Here is a 21575-nt window from a genome sequence, read left to right on the forward strand (position 1 = left end):
TCTATCACACGCCGTTTCTTTCCCCACATTGGCATCCGCGCCCCGGACAACAGGTGGGAAACCAGTGACACAGCTTCTTTCTTCTTTTTCTTTTTTGAATTTGTGAAGGGAACAAGCCAGATTGCACCGTACACACTCAGAGCTGAGACATCTGATTCACACACACCCCCCCCCCCCCCCCCGCGCGCACGAGAGCACCTTCGGAGAATGAAGGGACGGCCTGCCAAGGACAACAACTCAAGCCTACTTCAATTGAATTACCGCCGCAGGAGCGTAGAACATCCCTATGAACTCATCTCCAACACTTGATGCTAAATAAAGAGGCTTCTGTGAAAAACAGAATTAAGGCAACATAATGGAAGTGTCTGAGAAACTAAAAGAGAAATTAAGCATTGGCACGATCTCAGAACGGATTCAGTGGGGGGGTGGGGTGGGCCTGAGCTGAACTTGACATGTAATACGTCACACAAGGCAATGGATCACCTCAAAACCTTGACACGGTCCAAAATGTCAACTATTTATAGGCCGCGTCTCAGAGAGAGACGGCGCAACCTTCGCCGGCATGTTGCTGCAGCCTTCGGCGGCAATTACGGGATTCAATCGTCGCGATAGAAATGTTGACGAAGCCAGCGAATGCACCCGCGAATGTCAGCGAGAAAACGTTCCTGTGACAAAAGAGCGTCCGCCCAGCATCCCTCTCACGCCGCACTGAGCTGCATCCCGGGGACATTTGGAGGGAGTTCCTTGAAGTTTGGCACAAATGTCCACCGGGACTTTGAGGATGAACTGAAAATATTTTGGGGGTCAAAGGTCACCGGGGCACGCAAACATCACTCCTGCATGAATTTGAGATTTCGAATCAGTTTGTGGAACTGAAAATATGAAAAAACAAAAGGCAAAAGTTGGAATTACTAAATAAATATGGCGGAGTGTCGCGCTTTAGATGTTTAGAACAACTCACTCTTAAAAGTGCTATGATAATGATATTGTACATTTGCAGAGGCCGGGGGGAACTTTTGACAAGGTCGCTGTGCGCTAGCAGAAAGAGCTTTTATCAATCAAATTCACATCATCGTCGTCAAATCAGCCCGAAAGTGGATGCTGCAAATATGCCGTCATTCATTCCCACCCCCGTATTTCTGGTTACTTTGAGCACACGCCACGCGTAATGTCAGAAAAACAGGAGACCGCTGCCAGTCTAGCTGCCAGATTTGAGATACGGATGCTCTGTCGATGGCGTCCTCCAGGGTCTCACCAACGCCCTCGTAAACAATCCCGACAACTGTTGCTTTTCCTTCAATCCTCAATTATTCCCAGTCAAAAACTGCTAACGGATTTACAAAGCACGAGGTAAAAAAAGACAAGCCAACCCCCCCCCCCCCCCAAAAAAAGGAAAAAAAAGGTGCCTTGTGACTGACTTCCACACGAGCGGTAAAAGTGAGTGAGATAAAGCTTGGATTCCCCCCCCCCAAAAAATATAGAATAAAATAAAATGAAAGGATGGTTTCGAGTTTCACTCCTACTGCCAGGAGAGGCTTCAACTGAATGTGTGTAACATTTGTGTTCGAGTGTGCTTCAGCATCACTACCTGCGTGTGTTCAATGATGGAGGATAGGGGTCCTGAGTGTGTGTGTGTGTGTGTGTGTGTTCACCGTCTGCTCAGCTGAGTAGTCTGCATGCACATGAAAGCATGAAAGAACAGCGTGTAGCCTTTAACATCACCCACAATCCCCTGCAGCAAGGTCATGCGAACCATCAATCGATGGGAGACCGAGTACGAGCGTGGATCAAGGTGAGCAGAGGGGCGACGGAGCTCCGGTCCCGACATCCCAAATGTGAAATTCCGAACGTTTCTATTGCATTCGGCTCATTAAACAGCCGGTTTCGGAGACGTCAGAGCCACAGGTAGCCAGCCCCTTTTACGTGACACCTCCAGGCAACTGCCAGCACACCAAACACGTAAGGTTGGGGGGGTAATTGTTGCAACTAGTTATGCAAAACCATTCAGCGAAGCTTGTGTGTGTGTGTGTGTGTGTGTGTAAAAATTTCAAACCCCTTTCATGCTCATTTAAAATGAATGCGCGGAATCAGAGCAGCGCCTCGCCTCCTTCAGCACATGCATGTGCCTTTTCATTCATTCATTCAAAAATGTGTTGCCTATATTGTGCATGGAGACGGCAAGATCCATGCCCCCCCCCCCCACACACACACACACACTCCTCCTCACATCTCCATAATAGACAGTAATATTGTTTATAGGAGGGGCAGCTGCTCCTCTTATGACAGCTCTTATTTTTCCTGGTATGAACCACACACACACACACATATACACACACATGATGCCTGACTGCGGCTGATCTGGGAGCATCTCCTCCTCATTCCTCTGAAATGATAATTGGGGAGAATCCTTGGCTATTGTCTCAAGTGCATTACATCATGCCAGCCTCTCAGTCTGCATCCCGCCCCCTTTAACTCTCTCCTCTTGTCTCAGCAATGTGACATGTTTTTTTTCCCCTTCTTCTTCTTCTTCTTCTTCTTCTCCCTCTCTCCCCCCCTTTCACGCAGAGCCACGCAATGTCAACCACACGACATGTATGTTCTACACACCGAGCATCCATCCATCCATCCATCCATCCATCCCCTCCATCCTCCTCCTCCAGGATCAGTTCAGAGTTGAGGCTGTGAGCAGGAGAGAGGGGGGCAACCGCAGAAAAATCACCTTGAGCCTGCAGGAGAAGCGGGGCAATGTAGGTCACTGCAATGCCGGCAGCAACAGTGTGTGCATACTCACATTTGATTCCTTTACTATCAGAAGAGGCTCCGGCAGCGGGTCAATGACAACTGCAGTCTCTGCGAGCTAAACCATCAAGCGAACAACCCCAGGAAGCTTCATGCGAGCAGCGACGCCGAGGATCCGATCGTCAAGGTGCGGTTGATCCCCGCCGCTGGCATTGTCAGAAACACAAAAGAGCAGGGGAAAAGGAGAAATTAGCCGCGGCAGGTAATGACATTTGATTTCCGGGGCTACACACGCCGGTTAAGGTATCGTGGCATGTTAGAAATTCTGCTGTGATAAGCGGAGCTGGAAAAGACCATTGACGGAGCTGGCGGAGGGGAGGCGAGAGGAGTCTTAAAGTTGCAGCTGTGCATTTCTTCCGCTCAGGGAAGACCAATAAAAAAAACAAATACACGCATCACCATCATTTATCACTATTATTAGCACGTCGAAACCTATTGTTGAAACATTTAATTTTTTACATTTTCATCAACAGCAGCAACAAAAACAAACATCCGTCCTTTATATAATAATATGTATTAATCCTTAATCCTGAAATCATGAGAATAAAAAGTAACATTGTGCTTCGTGGAAGTCAGGTTTGGCCGTGTTCGCCTTCTCCCTGATGGTCTCTTCCAGCTTCTTGGAAGTGGGATTTTGCTGACGGATGCCTTTGTATTCCTGCTGATATTTGGGGAATATGCTCTATAAATGGTTTTTCCCATTTATAGAAAGAATTCCCAGAGGACTTGTATTTGTGCGTGTGTGGCTGATGTCGCGTGTTCACGCAGCCGTCATTTTAGATGTGTAGCACTGTAGAGCTTTGAGGTGCAGAACCGCGACAGGCTTGGACCACAGCAGTGGTTGTGGGGACTTGTCCTGGTGACCTTGACCTTTGACCACCAAAAAACAACAACAACAACAAAAAAAACCCAAAAAAGAAACTTTCCGCTTCATCTTTGTGTCCGAGCGGATGTTTTTGAGCCAAATTCGAAAAAAAATCCTTCAAGGCGTTCATGAGATATCGCGTTCATGTGTGCCAACGGTGACCTCGACCTTTGACCACCAAAAGTTCTCAGCTCATCCATGAATCCCAGTGGATGTTTGTGCCAAATCTGAAGGAATTCCATCAGCCCTGAGATGTCATAGCAAAAAGAACGGAACAGACGGACAACCTGAAATACTAACGGCGGTACGGAAGCCAAGAAGGGCCATGCATGATCGGTATTCTCATTTTCTTGTGATAGTTGTTGATGTATTCTGCGACTACAAGAAAATTAACGACCTATACACTGTGGTTACTTCTCAATAAAATATTGTTTCCTCATATTTAGCCTTTGCTGCCATGCTAGCATGTTGCAATGATGGTATGAAAATGATTTCAGGTGGAAGTCTTTATCTTAAGAAATCAACCTTTTTATGACAACGGCTCTTGGCTTCTGTAGTATTTCGAGAACGGCGTGGTTATTTTTCCGAGCGTGTTCCCCTCGCATTTAGGGTGCGAGGCTGCAGTCCAGTCGAGCCACGGAGAGAAAATGAATGAAACGATGATTTATTCAAAGACACATTTTCATGAATAAATGTTTCTCGGGGGAACAGCTGCGGCGTGGAGGAAATGGAGCGCTGCCTGATGCTGAATTGTCATCTTGGGTTTTTGGCGCCTGCTTGCGAGATGGTGACAGTTGACGGGGAAGACGTGTTCAGATACGATCCAGGAAGAAATCCAACGCGTTTTCTTAATCATTACAGGAAAATGAAGCTGATTGATGAACGTATCTGATGTGCTGGCAGTAAATCAGCCAATGTCCTTCACGGCTAATTTCCTCCGTGGATGTTTGTTAGCGTTCTCTCCTGCTAGTCCTTTGGAATGCTTGGAATTTATTACACAGCTTATAAAAATCAATACAATGAAATATACAATAAACGACCGAATAAACACTGTTGCTCCCCCCCCCCCCCCCCCCCTCCATTACACCACTACATTATTCTGGGGAAACGACTAAATCAAGCTCTGTATGGTCACGTCTGGTAAAATATTTATTCAGCCATTCAGCTACCTAGTAACACGTGACCTCATGAGACTGGAGCCATTTAAAGAAAAACGATATGTCTGCTTGTTGACTATTAAAAGGACTTGAATACGTTGCTTCTAGGTGTCGCTGTGTTATTTTGATGTATAAAACATTTTCTTTGATTTTTTTTTTTTAAGCGTGCGACGCAATCTTTTCCTCCGTTTTTTTTTTTTAAACTCTAAGTATGACATAATTGTGCGTTCAAAAAAAAAAAGGTGGCACAGGAGGCAATAACTCAGCTGCAGACGGGACTGGAGAGCCACGCCGCTGTCCGTGGTGCTGAAGTCACTGCGTGAATGTGCTGCAGCTCACTGGAGAATCTGAGCTTCCGGAATTATCGTTGCAATTTTAATCCACTTTGTATCATTAGATTAAATCTCTTATTAGCAATCTAGCATCTATAGACAGGAATTATATGCTGAGATGGTGGCAAATGGGTCAGTGGGAAGGATTCGTCCTCCTGCTGTCTCTCACTTACTGGGATATTTGATGCCATTCGATCTTCCGTCTTGTTCTTCTCATTAGTCTTAACTGGTCCCACTTGATTATGGCTCTGTTATTCCACTCCCTCCCCCAGCCCCAGTGGGACTTCACCCAGAGACTGAAGGAACAGAAAATCTGATTTTGACCCCCCCCCCCCCCCCAAAAAATCTAAGTACGTCCAAAGAATTTGGTCAAAATTCAACTTTCCTCTATTTGCTTCACATCTAAAACACTCATTCTAGTCCCTGCCTGGATGCTGGAGGTCAAACATGAGCCTGTCCCCAGTTAGGGCTCGGTCTACTTGCCATAACCTGCCTCCGAACTCTAAGATACTGGAAGAGGACTCCATGTCTGGGGGACACTTTAAGCTAAGTCGCTAAAACGTCTATCGCACTTTCCTGGTACTTAAGGAACCTGCAGCATCAAGTTTTAGCTATTTAGCACCATCCCATCAAGAGCTATGGCCTCGCTCATCTTCAGAACAGTGAGCTGTTCCACAGGGCTGGGGGGGCGGCAACCAAGGCTCGATCCACCCTGCTTCTGATCCTAGTTCAACATGGTCACCGGGGGAAAGTGAGGATCGAACCAGCGACCCTTCGGTTGTGAACTGGGATCGGCCCTTAGTTTCGGGGAATCCTGTCAAGTACACGCAGCCCTAGTTTTTTTTTGAAAGTCAAATATCCAGGAGGATTGGCTTGTGAGCGGTGACCAATCGTTGCACGCGTGATCAAATATATGTTTTTTTAATGGAGTATTTGCACACGTGCAACCACATACTCAGTCCACGTTAGAGCTGCCCGTTTATGATGCAGCTGACTGTTCCTATAGCACCCCGCCCACAATATTGACCTCTCCCGCATGGCTGCAGTGTCATATCACTCAATTCTTCCATATTAATTTCCCTGGAGGAGTCAGTAGATTCCTCTGCATATGAACGGTTGCAACGCAGCCAGGTGATGAAAACCTCCCATCTGAACGCCTGGAACCTTCACATTTATCGACTCTGTGCATGAATGTTGGATACATTTTTTAAAAAAAGAGAAAAAAAGGCTGTAGAATGTACTTAAGTGGTCAAAGAATTAAGAGGATGCTATTAAAAAAGATCTCCTCCTCCTCCTCGCGTAGCTTCACACGCCAACAGTGCGGTTGAACGAGTTGCTCTCCCCTCTTTTCCTCACGCGTCGAGCTCTCTCTCTCGTACACACCTGCTAAAACACGCATCGAAATCTCAAAGGCCAAGCTCCTCACGGCCACACACACACACACACACACACACACACACACACACTCACACTTGTAGAAACGCTGATGTTTACCCCGGATGATGGAGGGCGGATTTCTCCTCTGGTTAATATTAATGAAGAATATAAACACCCACATGGTGCGACATCTGAAGAGGAGCCCGGCCTCGCCAGGTCGTCTCCGAGTAGATCAAAGAAAATGTGTATTATCAGCTGACATTTTCCACATCTGTTAATGTGTTTGTTTTCACACCACACACACACACACACACCACCTCATCTAGGGGTATTTATGACTTTTCTGAACCTGTTTTAAGGACTAGCTGCATGTAAAAAGAGGACCTGCACTGATTCACTGATAAGAGACGTGAGCTCTCAGGCCCGAGAGTGAGACGGCGCATCAGAAAAACAGAGCTAAGAGGGAGTGCAGGTGTCTGGACTCCTGTTTTTATCTGTCTAGTCTAACCTCCCCATGAGAAATCTGTGTTATTTGAACCTTAAAACACACACACACACACACACACACACACACACAGGCAGCATGAAGGCAACACCAGAAAGACGACATAGAAAACAGGAGGTCGTCGTAATCCTTTAACACGCACGCAAATCCACGTAATCTCAGCGAAAACTGAGGGGGCGATCGGAAGTTTTAAGAGCATCAAAGGAATCTCTGGATCCAGATCCGTCTGTTCTCCTCAGCTCATCAAGATATACACATTTATTTTTATTCCAAATCGCTTTTTATGTGAGAGGATATGAATAAAATGACCATTCCAGAAATGTAACAGGTTGACGTCTTTGTTGAATTTTGCGTGTGAATCTGTAATATTTTTGCATAATCCTATTAAAAGATAATTTAAGAAACTAGAGGGCACAGTACCTACGCCGAGGCAACCTCAGCCAAACTTCATGTAAAAAAAATAAAAGCTGCTTTCTTTTTTTTTAGTGTGCTGAACAGATGTTGCAGAATTTAAGAGTTCTTCCTTGGCTCATTCTAAATCCCTCTACCAAGTTCGCTGAAATTCGGGCTCATAATGTTTTGAGTCATTCTGCTGCCACACCAATAAATTACACCAAAAACATAACCATCATGGCGCGGATAATAAAGAAATCAGATTTAGCTATAAATACGGGTCGTGCAGCTGCAGATAGCTACGTCTGATTTCAGGGTGCATCTGTTGAGATCTTCCCAGCGCAGGCTGGCTCGTCGGTTGGAAATTTATGAAGAACCTGCGAGCGTAATCTCTTCTTCGAGTCCTTTGGGAAACCTCGTAGTAACAAGATCTGGATTCGCACACGTGATCTGGAGCTGGTGCAAACAAGCGTTCTTGCTCTCCCTGTCATTGTGATCAGGCATCCATGTGCTAACAAGCAGAGATGACGACAAACATCCAAGGTTGATGACGCTCGTGGTTTCATGTCTGGATCATGATTCTCTACTTCCATCAGCAGCATTCAGTTTGGTTATTTTTCTTAAAGGAACACTACCTTTTTCGGAGGGGGGGGTACGGCTTATTTTCTATTCTCCCTTGAGCCAGACATCAATATCCATAATGTTCTCTCCTCCAAATTTACATTTCAGAGCTAAAACCTGCTGACGGCTAGTTAGCTTAGCACAATGAATGATCGTGGATGGTAAGTGTTAGCACACCTCGCAAATACATAAGGTTCTGGGTGATTTGTAGTCCACATCCTCTCTTATATACGATAAGTAGCAATCGCTCTTCTAGTCAACAAATATTTTGTTGTGTTGTTAAGGAGGAGCTGCGTCAAATCACTGCGCCCCGTGATATTGTCAGGAAAGTAGTTCTGACTAGGTTTAAATTTCAGAACTGATCTCAATGCAGCCTATTAGTAGAGCTCTTTCGAGAAAGGCTCTGATGATTTTTTTCCCAAAAAGTTACGCTAACACTTCCCATTCGATACCATTCATTGTGCTAAGCTAACTAGCAGTCAGCTGGTCTCTGCTCACTAATGCACACAGAAAGGAAAGAGGAGTATCCGGCCTCTCGTCTGGCTCTGAGGAAGATGTTTCTCAGCTTTTGTCATTTATATCAATAATATTTACAGCCCATAAAAACGGAGAAAGTTATGTTAGTGTCGCATTACGACTTTCATGGGTGGTCTTGTGATTTATGGCTCTCTTCATGCTGGGGAGAGTAGAATATTGAACTGCTGTTATTGGATGGGATTATTTTTTAAAGACATAAAAGCCGACTGAGCAAGGGAATGCAATTTTTTATGGTCGAAAAAAAAAAAAAAGATCACGGGAAGAGTTTAATCCAGCAAGCAATTACCACTCCATGCTGAAATGTACTGTGGCAGTCGTATTTCCTCAGCGTGCATTTGAATGAATGCATCCACCTTAAAAGCTGAAAAGAAAAAGTGTGAAAAGACGAGGTGTAAGTAAGCAAAAGAAACATTTAACAAAGGTTGACTGCTCCTCAAAAATCTTGGAGATGTGAGAGAAACGAAAATGCAGACAAAAAGCCGGCAGCTTCTCTCTGTCCCTTCAACATCCAACCTCTCTTGACCCCTCACTTATTTTTCAGACGGAACATCACTTCAGAAAGATGGGCCTTGAGGCTTCAGTTTTTATTCCAAGCATGGCAGCGAGTTTGTAAGAGTTTGCAAAGCCGTCTTGTAAAGAAAGGGGAGGGGACGCGTAGCTGTTGATGAGCACGTGGATGAATAAGACCTCTTAAATATGATTTCACATCCTCCTTTCATTTTATATGGGTACTGTGGTGGAAAATGAACCTCTATTCTCTCCGGTAACTTCCCTTTCATGTGACCAGAAGACAGTATAATTGTATTAAAAGAAATCACAAGGACATATGACACTGAGGCTGCTGGAAGACTAGTCCTGCTCTGGGAATACTGACGTAAAATTAAAATAAAAACATGAAAAATCGATACCAATTCGGTGTTAACAGGTCACATGACATAGCTATTGGGGGGAAAAAAAATAGTTCTGCGTTAAAATATTCATAAAAAACAAACAAAAAAAGACTTCAAACATTTTACGTAAAAAGAAGCATCTGTCTTTTCTTCCGTACAGTACTTACTTGGTGTTGATTTGGAGATTTGGAGATGCATGAAAGCTATGGAGGGGTTGGTACTTTAGTTAAAATATTCATATATAATATAAACATCTCAAACAGTTTATTTAAAGTGTCCAGTCAATTCACTATATTTGCTTTTGCCATTTTGAGTCACTAGGTCACATAAAATGGAAGCTATTGTAAGAAAAAAAATTATATTTACGTAAAATTAATTTATTATATATTAGTAATCAACATAGATGCTACATGAGGCAAATTTCTTAAATGTGGTTATATTTCTCACTAATTGGTCACAAAGTTATTGAAAATAGTGATTTTGTGCCGGTCAAGCGATAATTTATGGATGGTCCCTAAGTGAAGGGCCTGTGGTAACGACTGGGGCGGATTCATCGTCTGTCTGTTTAATATCCAACCTAAAACAAACTTCCGCTCGGCTGCATGGCTCCCGGAGGATGCATCATAATGACTTTGGTGATCCCTGATTACATTTCCATCTTTAGCTCTACTTTACGGTTATCTTGGCTCCTCTGAACCTCAAAGACCTCGTCAGTAGAACGCGTATTCCACGTTAGAGGAGCGGACTGGATTTAGTGCAGCCTCTAATTTTGGAGGCAGGTTTTTAGAGAAAGAGGCTGAGTGTTTACCCTGTAAAATAAAAAAAAAAAGACTTAAACAAAATTAATGTGGCTCAATCGTCAATTATGGGCCTCCAGACATGCGCACCGTGATCTGACTATTTTCAATAGTCTGGTTTGGTCGGGGTGGGGGGGTCGATGTCTACTCCGCCGCTGATGAGCGTGTGAAGGTGAGGTTGGGCATTTAAAAAAGAAAAAAAAACACAATTAAACAAAATCCGCTCCCGACAGAATGATGAAGAGGAGCTGGCCTGCTTTCTGCTGGACAGGTAGGTGACGAACACTGTCATTGAGTTTGTCCTTGCAGGTGTTCAGCTTATGCTATGCAGCAGTTAACTTGGTATTTAGCTTGTGCTAGCCGCTGTAAAGCTTGCCCTAGCCAACGTGTAGCATGTCCTAGCCAGCCAGTAGCATCTCCAAGCCACTGTGAAGCTTGCCCCAGCTAGCATGTGGCATATTCTAGCCAGCATTTAGGATGTCCGAGCCAGCTTGTAGTGTGTCCTAGCTGCTGTTAAAATTGTCCTACAGTACTTAGCATATAGTATACACTAGCTAGCCTGTAGCAAGCCCAAGCTGCTGTTAAGCTCGCCCTACCTAGCATGTAGCATGTCCTAGCCGCTTTTAGCTTGTCCTACCCAGCCTGTAGTATGTTCCAGCCACTGTTAAGCTTGTCATAGCCATCATGGTGTATGTCCTAGCCAGCATGTAGCATGTCCTAGCCAGTCTGTAGCATATCCTAGCTGCTATTAAGCTTATCCTTCCCAGCATGTAGAATGCACTAGCCAGCCTGTAGTATGTCCTAGACGTTGTTAAGCTTGTCCTAGTCAGCGTGTAGCATATCCTAGCCAGCATGTAGCATGTCCTAGCCAGCCTGTAGCATTTCCCAGCCAGTGTTAAGTTTGCCCTAGCCAGCATGTAGTGTGTCTTGGCCAGCCTGTAGCATGTCCCAGCCGCTGTTAAACCTGTTTTATCCAGTAAATAGTATGTCCTAGCTAAACTGTAGCAAGTCCAACCTCCTGTTATGCTTGTTCTAGCCATCATGTAGCCTGTCCTAGCCAGCATGTAGCATGTCTTGGCCAGTTTGTAGCATATCCTAGCTGCTGTTAACCTCGTCCTTCCCAGCATGTAGTATGCCCTAGCCAGCATGTAGCATGTCCTAGCCAGCCTGTAGCATGTCCCAGCCACTGTCAGGTTTGACCTAGCCAGCATGTAGTATGTCCTAGCCAGCCTGTAGCATGTCCCAGCCACTGTCAGGTTTGACCTAGCCAGCATGTAGCATGTCCTAGCCAGCCTGTAGCATGTCCCTGCCACTGTCAGGTTTGTCTTAGCCAGCGTGTAGTATGTCCTAGCTGTTGTTTAGCCTTTGCAAATCAGTGGTTAGCATGGGCAAGCTGGCAGTTGGTGATAAATTATAAACATGCACGGCTCGAGTCGCTGGCTCATACCATTGTGATATTGCAGGTGATTTCAGGGCTGGGCAGGATTGTTCATGTTGTAGGCACAGCGGCAGGCTGTGTTTGCTTCTAGTGCCATTGAGTGGGGGAGGAGGAGCCCCATTTGGGTGAATGTTTCATATTGTGCTACACACTGCACCTTTAATCTAATATCTGACTTCCTATCCGATTCAAGATGAGCTGAGCTTCTCCAATATTAGAAATCCAACTGATTATCGTTGCAGGGTGGCAGGACAAGGCAGAACAGCAGCAGAGATCAGGGGAGCTTTGGGATGACAGCACCCCCCACCCCCCCCCCACCCCACCCCCACACCCCGACCCCCCGCCGGTGTGATGGACTGTTTGCCAGGAGTAATTACAGTCGTGTGTGCCACCACATATCTGTGCGAACTCTTATCAATTTTTAATGCTGCTGGGCTCTTGACGTTGATGTATTGTGTTGATAGAGGAAAGTTACTGTTCATATCTCAAATGTTCTGAAGAAAAGCTGCGAACCGTGCAGGGAACGGCTGTGTAACAAAGATGAGGGATGGCATTAAATAATCTGCAATATGAAATTAGGGAGGGGGAAAAAAACAGAACAACTTTCCACTCGACTGCAGATGTGAGATGGATGAACACATCGTGCAAAGACAACAAAGAAGAGATGATAAAGACGATAACAGATTGATCATGCTCTTTTTTTGACGTAGGTTCATTCCAGTCATACGTCACTATAAAAGAAGCTCATTGGGAAATTTGATCAAAAATCTTGACCGACGGACAAACATATCGGAATACAGCCTTAGAAAAATAAAAATGTATGCTGTTAATTTTGATCAATCCATTGCTGTACCGTTGGAATTCATTTTAAAAGAGCTAGAAAAGCTTAATGCATTTATTTCAGACCCATAGGGTAGTGGAAGGGAGTTATTACTTTTTATGGTAGAAGTCATCGTGAAACATACATGGATTCTTTTTTTTTTAACTGAATGCATTATTTTTGTTTTATGTACTTATGTGCAGTTATTTTACCAGTTGACAGCATTTGCTTAGGCAAGCTAACTCTTCATATTTAGAGGATGAATTTTAGTGAATTTAGGATGAGTTGAAAGTATGATATATATATATATGACCTACTGTCTGTTGTCATTAAACAACATAAAGATGATGGATTAAACGACAAAAAAATTATACTGAAATACTGTAAGAGAAGTATATTGAATATAATGACATTGAAATTGTTGCTGTAAAACACAAAAAACAGTTGGAGGACAACATCTTGTTCTTAACCTACACTGCAGTTGGATTATAATGAAAGATGCAAATGCAGTGACATTAAACGGCGTTTCAGGCATCCAGAAGCATCCAGAGTCTCTTAGCAACATCGGCCTCTGTAGACCTTTAAAAATGAAGATCCATGAGGCCGCTTGCTCCTCTGGACATTTTCTGAGGCCATTTTGCTAAACATCATGATAGATGAGAGCAGAATGTGTTGGATCGATGTACAAAACTGAGGAAGGTGTCGCGCTGTTGGTCCTCAGAAGGATGATGCATGGTCTTTCTTCACCTGAGCCTTTCGCTGGTGGTCGTGCGATTCACGGCTCCTCTAATGTTCTCATCTACAGGCGACTTATCATTAGCGAGTGGCCCCCGCCTCTTATTTATCACCAGAAATAAAAAAAGATGCTTTTTTTTTTTACCCTCAGCTCCTTTTTGCTTCTGCAGCTGTGTATCATCGCTGATGAAGAGCGAACTGCCGTCTCACATCTGGCGAGGGGAGCAGCTGAGGGAATTGCAGCTTTTCCCTCTTTGATTTTAGGGTTATAGAGTATCCGGGGCAGTTCGTCAAAACGCACTCATGGAGGTTTACTGGCATTCTTATCACTAACTGCTACTTTTGAGTCAACTTTGAGGTAGGATGCCATGTCTGTCCTGCCCTTGAAGTGAATGACACTGATCCTGAACCAGCTGAATTGGAGGGGAACTCTCCATTTTACGTGTCAAGGGGAGAACTCCTGTTGCATCCGGTCCTGATTAGCCGAACAGGGTTCCAGTTGCCAGGCAACCATCCAGCAGTGTACGGGGCCTTGCTGACAGACAGCCACTAATGAAGCTGGGATGGTGGGTAGAGGGGAGTGGAAAAAGGCTATCAAACCTCCTTTCTTATGCCTCACACGTCCCGGGATCCTGCCCCACACACACACACACACACACACACACACACACACACACACACACACACACACACAGATATACGGATGAACAACAGCCACCCCCTCCCCAACAAACATGCCCATAGTAATTTACCCACTACCTGCACCTGAAGTGTCCTCCCACTGGGGTCAGATTCAGTGTCCCCCACCTCTTCTACCATCACCCCCTCATCAGCCAATGACTAGTAATTACACAGCGCATGTGTTAACACTCTGTATGTTCAAGAGGGTGTCAGAAAGCGCAGATCTCCCCTTCACTCGCCTTTATTGCTGATTTTGTAAATGCAGGAGGTGTAAAGCCACAGATGGCCTCCAAGCAAACCCGACGGCAGCAGAGCAGAGTGTTGATTGCCGTCGGGATTACGGATCCCGTATCCATCGCCCTGCCTGGAATTCTGAGTCGGACCGCTGTTCAAGTTGTTTTGTTTGGCTAGTTTTCAATTAGCGTGTGAGGTACAAATGTTGCTCACGGGGGTGCCTTCAAATGTGGCAAAGAAACCATACAAACACCCTCGTCTTGTGTTATTCATGACATCGTAACTCGTTAACATTGTAACTTATTCAAGGTGTAACCTTTATTAAGTTGATGAATTCCGTTTGAAAGGCCACGTACCACTGTGCTAACATTAGCGCCTTGGGAAAAATTAGCAAACAGTGTTCATACCACCCACAATGCATGGCAAACTATTAAGAGGAAAATATCCGTATACTCATTCTTGTCTGTTTTTGACAAGAATCAAAGTCAACAGGTGCTAAATTTAACCCATTACATGCCTAGCAAGCTAGTTAGCTAGCTAGCTAGCTTCAGGGTAAGGCTAGGCAAAGCCAGAGGGGGAATTAAGTAGAACTGATGCAGCAGCTCACATGGAAAGTTACTCAGTGGCGCATGAAGCACAAAATGCTCAGTTTCAGCACACCAGACTTCCCCCGGCTGAGTGACTCAACATCCCGTTCCTGAGTTTAAGTTTTCAGGCACGTCTTTAAACTGGAAAACACTCTGCAGTGTGTGCAGACGTCCTCCCCAAAACAAACTATCCCACGAACACCCGGGAGCAGATCAACACATCACGTCTGACAGCTTCCATATGCGATGGCTCTTGTTAGGTGGGATAAACAAGATTACTGGGTCTCAAGGTAGACGAGGGCCGTCCCTCAAGGTCTCGACAGTCGTCCCCGGATGTTTGATGGACTCTCAAGAGGTTTTATGAAGCTGATGTCAAAGGGCCTTGTACTTTCACCTGCAGTCATTCCTCTCTCTCTCTCTCTCTCTCTCTCTCTCTCTCTCTCTCTCTCTCTCTCTCTCTCTCTCATGGGGATGATGAACCACCTGTCTGGGTTTATCAGGGGAATCAGTGAGGGGATACCGCTGAAGTCACTCCATTTAATCTGCGGTAACTTCTTTTATCCTCATGCAGCACATTTACAGGTCTTTAATACACCACGATGAATATTTCCTCCCTGATTTTCTTTCAGTAGGGTCACCACCAACTCTACAAGTGGCAATAATTGTTCATCTAACAGACAGGAAATAACTTCTCACAGGTGGTGTGTATTAAATGCCCCGGTGGCCTTGATACATTATTTCCTCCGGAATGTTGTCTCCTTTTCTCTCTGTATTTCAAAAGCATAGGGTCTGGGGTCTGGGAAGCCAGATCTGCAGCATGCATCAATAATTCAGGTGGTATAGCGAGGGCTGAGGGACGGAGAGACTGGAAACCAGCAAATCTAACCAGTGCTAGACTGGTTATTTAGGATGGGGTAGACTGCTTTACTGATTTTTCTCTGAGGCCTTTGGGAGGTTTTGATGCAGGAGGGTTCTCGGGGTGAAAATTACATTGAATCTCAGGAGTTTATTAACAGAATATAATCTGTGACTGAGGCCGTAATTGGTAAATATTTAAGAGATCTTTATGGAAACTGGGTTGGGTGGAAGATACCTGCAGGGAGGCGATTACATTTGTGTGCTAGAGCGCTAGATGAGGGGAAAAAGATGCAATGTTGTGTTGAGAAACCTCACGTTGCCTCAGGCTTAGTTGAGTGAAGTGGCTTTCCTAAGGGACTGATATTAAAGGAACCAACTTTTTGGGGGAATACACTTATTTAGGATCCTCTCCAGAGCCAGACAACAGGATAGAGACCCTTCTTTCCTCAGTGCTTGCATTAGGGAGCTGAGACCAACATACACTGGCTTTCTGCTAATTAGCTTAGCACCGTGGATGATGGGCTGAGGAGCATGCCTGCATCTTGTGCGCTCAGTTTACAAAAACCTGTTGTTCCTCCTCTGTGTATTCTGATTCAAATAGATCAGGTTCAGGATCTTGTTTTTTTTTTTGTGTCTGTGTGGACGTATTCATCCATTTATGCTCAGAAGTAGTCCTTCCAAAACATTGGGGCATTGAATCATCATGCCAACCTGGGAAAGCAGTTCCAAAACTGCCATCACATGGCCAATGTTTAGGAGAAAAGTGTATGGTGACTTTGACAGAGCTATGCTACACGGCCCATCCACTACCATTCATTAAGCTAAGCTAATTAGCCCATCTGCAGCGTCAGCTCCTGAATGCACCCTCAGGAGGGAAGAGGAGGATGACAAATGAAGGTATGTTTTCAAAAAGGTTTGTTTTTTTTTTCTTCTTCAAATAAAGGGAAGTTGTGCAAGAACGAAACAAAGTGAAGACACAAAACGATGGAGCAATGAATGAATCACTGAATTAATGAATGAGTTTTCGACTATGACTCATACAGCACCAGGGATGCATTCCTCAAATCAGCTGCATCCTAATGGAGCATCGGAGTACAACCGTCCTGTAGCATCCGCAGCACTAGACACTATATTTAGGATTCGGAACAGAAGTATAAATGACACACCCAGCCAGGCTGATGAGGTCCTTCTTGAGAATTGAACAGAAAGGCTAATTAGCTAAAGCCTTCGGGCATGAAATGAGAATGAAGCCCTGCACAATCTGTGACGCGGGACACGCATGCATACAAAAGTGCTGCCAACATGTCATCAAATTTGATGACTTTGCAGGATGATCAGCATCGGCAGTTTGAAGCAAACAAGTCCGTCAGCACTTCTTACAGTATAAATTTACTGATTTTACACTGTTTTACGGGCCTGAATGTGCCAGATGCCTGTTTCTGCAAGCATGGGCGACATGTTGACATTAAGATGGCGTCCGTCCAGTCGCTCAAAAACGTCCGTCCACATGCCTGAGAGGTCCGCCGTCTTAGACTTCCTGTTTTCCCTACCTGTCAAAATAAAATTGTTATTGTTGATCCTCCGTTTGTAGTGCATAGCAAACGTAACGGATCACTTCAAACCTGTTTTATATAACCTTTGTTTTATATTGCATTTGTGTTTTGGCGCTTCACCATTGTACAATAGAAGCATGACAACTGTAACCTCAGGGTTACGCACACTGGCATCAACGGCCACTCCAAGACTATCTCTGGTATCTTCTCAACATCCTCCATCACAAATAAACCGATGTTTCATGCTTTTCTCACCCATATTTAGCAAAACAAGCCGTTTCTCTTCCTCTGATCGGCCCTCACTCCATATACCTCAACAAGGCACCGACAACAAGCAAATCAGAGGAGAAAAAAATGAGCCTTTAGCACCCAACTGTTGCGTAGTTTGGTTAAATATGGGAGCAGCAGGGGAGTCCTGACAATGCAAACTGTCCGGCACCGTGTGGGACAGAGCGAACGTTAACATTCGTGGTGCTAGCCCAGCCCGCGCTGGTGCTATTGACATCCAGGAAGTTATTTCAGTCCACAGCAGGAGAGCCACAGCGTCAGTGGGTGCAGGGCTATAAAACATTTTGGGAACCGCCAGCCTAGAAGAAACACCTGAAGGTCAGCTCAGGCAGAACTTCAGTGCGAACCACACGGCTGGCTGCACACCTGACCAGGTGATTCAGTGGAATCTGGAAGAGTAAAACTACAGAAGCCCCCTGGGAAAATCATGTTTGGTGAAATCTAGCAGAACAAAGGACGTTAGCACATATTGCATCTTCACCTTTGGACATTTCAGTCCTCATTTTTGATTTTCTCTCATGCTTTGTTGCTCCATGATTTATTCATGATTACCCTCTGGTCCATCCACCTTTGCAGGAATCGAATCAATACTCAGAGGAAATAATATCCTTTTTTTTGCCATGGAGGACTTCCTCTGCTATGTCTGCCTTTCATTTGTTCAAGTTTTTCAGAAAACACAAAAAAAAAACCCACTGGTGACACATAAGGAGTTGCTTTAAGCAAAAAAGAAAAAAAGTCAAAAAATGACGTCTGTAATTATTTTAATAAGGTGACGATATCTTATTCCCATTGTTGAGTTTAAAATTTGTGTTTAAGTGTTACGGTGAAATGTGGTTGTCTTGTCAAGCAGGTTCGCGGCAGCGTATCCGTCTGTACGGAAGCCAAAAAACGCCATACTATCATTTTTTTTTTATGTCGTTACTTCATATTCATTTTCGATATCTAGCTTTGTTATCTCTTGATAACAAGATCAATTAACTCGCGATAACAGGATATGATCTGATCACAAAATATCAAAGCTCATTATTTTGGGAAAATGACATAATTTACTTGTTATCTTCTCATAACGGTCACATGACTCACGCATCGCGAGGTCCCATTTCCCCGTGATGACGAGTTATCTTTTTAATGACACGCCGCTGAAAATTCTGCATGTTTCATTGTGGTAATGCGTATTAATGTTTTGTCAGCTCAAGATAACGAGATAATGCCATTGAAAGAAATGTAATTAAAATTGCAAGTATGGGCACAAAAAAGTGAACTGAATTTGTCGTACATTATTTCAAGGGGATGAGAGCAACTGCTGCTGCTGCTGCTGCTGCTGCTGCTGCTGCTGGAAATACGGGTTAAAATTTACTACTTTACAAAAAAAAAAGTTAAAGATAAAAAGGCGCTGTCGGCAGGTTAAAGGTCACATGACAGTTCTACTTGAAGACGGGTTCAGTTGCACTCCAACCGCCCCACATTCAGTATCGATTCTGGATCTGTCTCGCTGCGTGTGCCCCCCCCCCCCACCCCCTTCCCCTTCTTCTCCAGACTGACACTTGAGTGCGGCGGCGACGGGCAAGGTGGAGCCGCCATCCGTCAGCCAGGCAGATCAGACAGTGATGGAGTTCAAACAGCTGTGCTATTGATTTATCTGAAACTATGAGGTCGGTGACAGCTTGTCAACTTATGAGACAAATCTGAGAGGCGCTGCAAGGACATCCATCCCGCCGGAGGTTAGTCTGTCTATCCAAAATAACCTTTTATCCCCTCGGAAATCTTATTTTTGAAGTAGTTCCTAAGCAGACGGTAGTAGGACTCCCTGCACAGACTGATTTATGAAGTAAGTGTTTGATAATGGTACTCTGGGCTTTATGAGCCAAGATCTCTACATCACAATCATTGCAGCCAGAGTCTGTTGTGTCTCCTCCTAATAATAGATAATTAAATCCCCTTCACTCGTTGACGTGATCAAGACCCGAGGCTGCGGTGGGAACAGGACAGATTAAAGATCGACCTGGGCTGCAGACTTATTTCTAAGTCTTATTTCACTCCGATAGGTAGTCGCAGGTCATTTCATCTGTACTTTGCAAGGGTACTGTTGAAAACAACCGCGCAATCGTTCGATTTCCATGAAAACGACATAGATTTATGTATTATACAAGTCCTTCCTTCATCTGTTTGAGCAGATCCAGGAATATCTAAACTTCCAAGATGGGATGTTTTCATTCTTTTTCTTGGCATTAAAAAAAAAAAAAAGTTTTACTAACGTTTTTTTTTTTATATCAGGTTGCAGTTGTAGAGGTTCTCTACTGTTTGCTTCTTGTAAAAACCACCAAGGATGTTGTATTGTCATTGTGAATTCAGCATCTAAACTCTCTCAAACACACACACACACACACACACACTATCAGAATGGGCAACCCAGATATCTGCGGGCAGGGAGGAGGGGTCTCCTAGCAACTACTCTCAGCTGAAGCGTTGGGTCATTTTCATGGAAGAGAGAGTGCACCAGCACAGCGCCGCGGCGGGTCTGACGAAGTGACGCCAGGCCGGAGACGCAAGAGAGAAGTAAACACAAAACTGCAACGTTTTGAGCGAGCCGCTCGTTGGTCTTAGCGACCAGTGTAAACGGACTACATCACAACCCCCACCAAGTCAACACGGCACAGGGAAGCGGAGCTCTTCATCATGCGGGACATAAATTCGCAGGCTAGACAGATTTACATTGATTGAGCAGACGGAGATGAGCTGAACCCGCCCCTTTAGGTGATGGAGTGCCGCAGTCAATCACTCCTCGGGCCCTCGTCCCAGCTGTAGCCCCGGCCGTCCCCACCGAGACGGGCGTCTTCAGCGCGTGGAGGAGAGGACCTGATTACGATCAAAGATTCTGAGGACAACGACGCCGATGTGTCCGGGTTTTTTTTTTCTTCTTTTGACAACAACAAGGAATTCTTTGGAGATCAGACCCCTAAGAGACCTGAAACAAGTCAGAACTGTTCCACTTCCACTCGACAAGTCAGCAGATTTTAGGATTCATACTTGAATTAAGGTCTGTGGCAAAGACACAAACTTTAATAGATCACCAAATGCAACCCCCCCCCCCCCCCCCATATCCTCCATGTCATGTGACCTAGGGACTTCAAACCAGTACGGGATGTTAGACCTCAGCTGGAAATAAAGGGATCGCCACTTATTTCATATTTTTAAAGCAAAATGAATCCAAATATGCATTGCTTTAGCAACATTCTCTGTGTCACATGACTGAGGGCAAGGTGTATGTGTGTGTGTGTGTGTGTGTGGGGGGGGGGGCTGCGTTTTCTTGACTTGCTGTCACCCGGCCTCCTGATCAGACTTTTGATCCAACAGGGTCCTTCGTATCTAACGATCATTCTGTTTTCTTGTTGTGAGGTAAAAATGAACAGAGATACGTGGAATCTCTGGATTTATCTAATTCTTTTTAAAAAAAAAAGTTATTTATTTTTAGCCTGTTGCTGCAATTATGCTATAGGTGTCATCACTATGGTGTGTGTGAGGGTTAATTAATCCCCAGGCCAGGTACGCACACACGCACACACGATACCAGGTAATTTGGGAATTCAAGACTTGCTCAACGCTGGTTGCTAAGGGTGACGTCGCCACGAGGATAATCCTTGTTTACCTTGAGATAATCCATCAAGGTGAGCGTTAACGGCAACCCCTTCATGGGTTTCCATCTACCATGAAAGAATGAAGAACGTGCTTTCATGTGAAGGCTGATACGGACCGCAGAAGTTCCTGCTCAGACCAGCACGTGCTGACACACACACACACACACACACACACACACACACACACACACACACACACACACACACACACACACACCTCTGCTTCTATACATGTTCTAAATGATCCACTTAGTGCTTTTCACAAGTTCTTCCACAACCACTTAACTACAGACAGGAAAACTCCTGGGAACCGGTTTGTGAGCGGCTCATGCTCCATTTTCTCTTTTTATCAAAGTCCTGGGAGGCGGGGGGGGGGGGGGGCTGTTCGTGGAGGTGGAGGGACACTGTTGCGTCAGGGGGAATCTTGGCAGCTGGTAAAAGTGTGTGAAATCAATATGCAACTGAATCTGAAC

At 44.8% G+C, this 21575-nt stretch overlaps 1 protein-coding gene across 1 annotated transcript in view; it reads right to left on the reverse strand.

The window, feature by feature from the left end:
• The window catches only part of ppfia2 (PTPRF interacting protein alpha 2), a 176327-nt gene that overhangs the window by 151652 nt on the left and 3100 nt on the right, over window positions 1-21575 (reverse strand). The window contains exon 4 of the mRNA XM_086201844.1: window positions 2792-2945. The gene's annotated coding sequence lies outside the window, so the exon portion shown is untranslated. The remainder of the gene's footprint in view (window positions 1-2791; window positions 2946-21575) is intronic.

Source organism: Aulostomus chinensis, chromosome 4 (genome assembly GCF_037954235.1).
Source record: "Aulostomus chinensis isolate RoL2024-O1b breed Wild chromosome 4, RoL_Achi_v1.0, whole genome shotgun sequence".
NCBI lineage: Eukaryota > Metazoa > Chordata > Actinopteri > Syngnathiformes > Aulostomidae > Aulostomus > Aulostomus chinensis.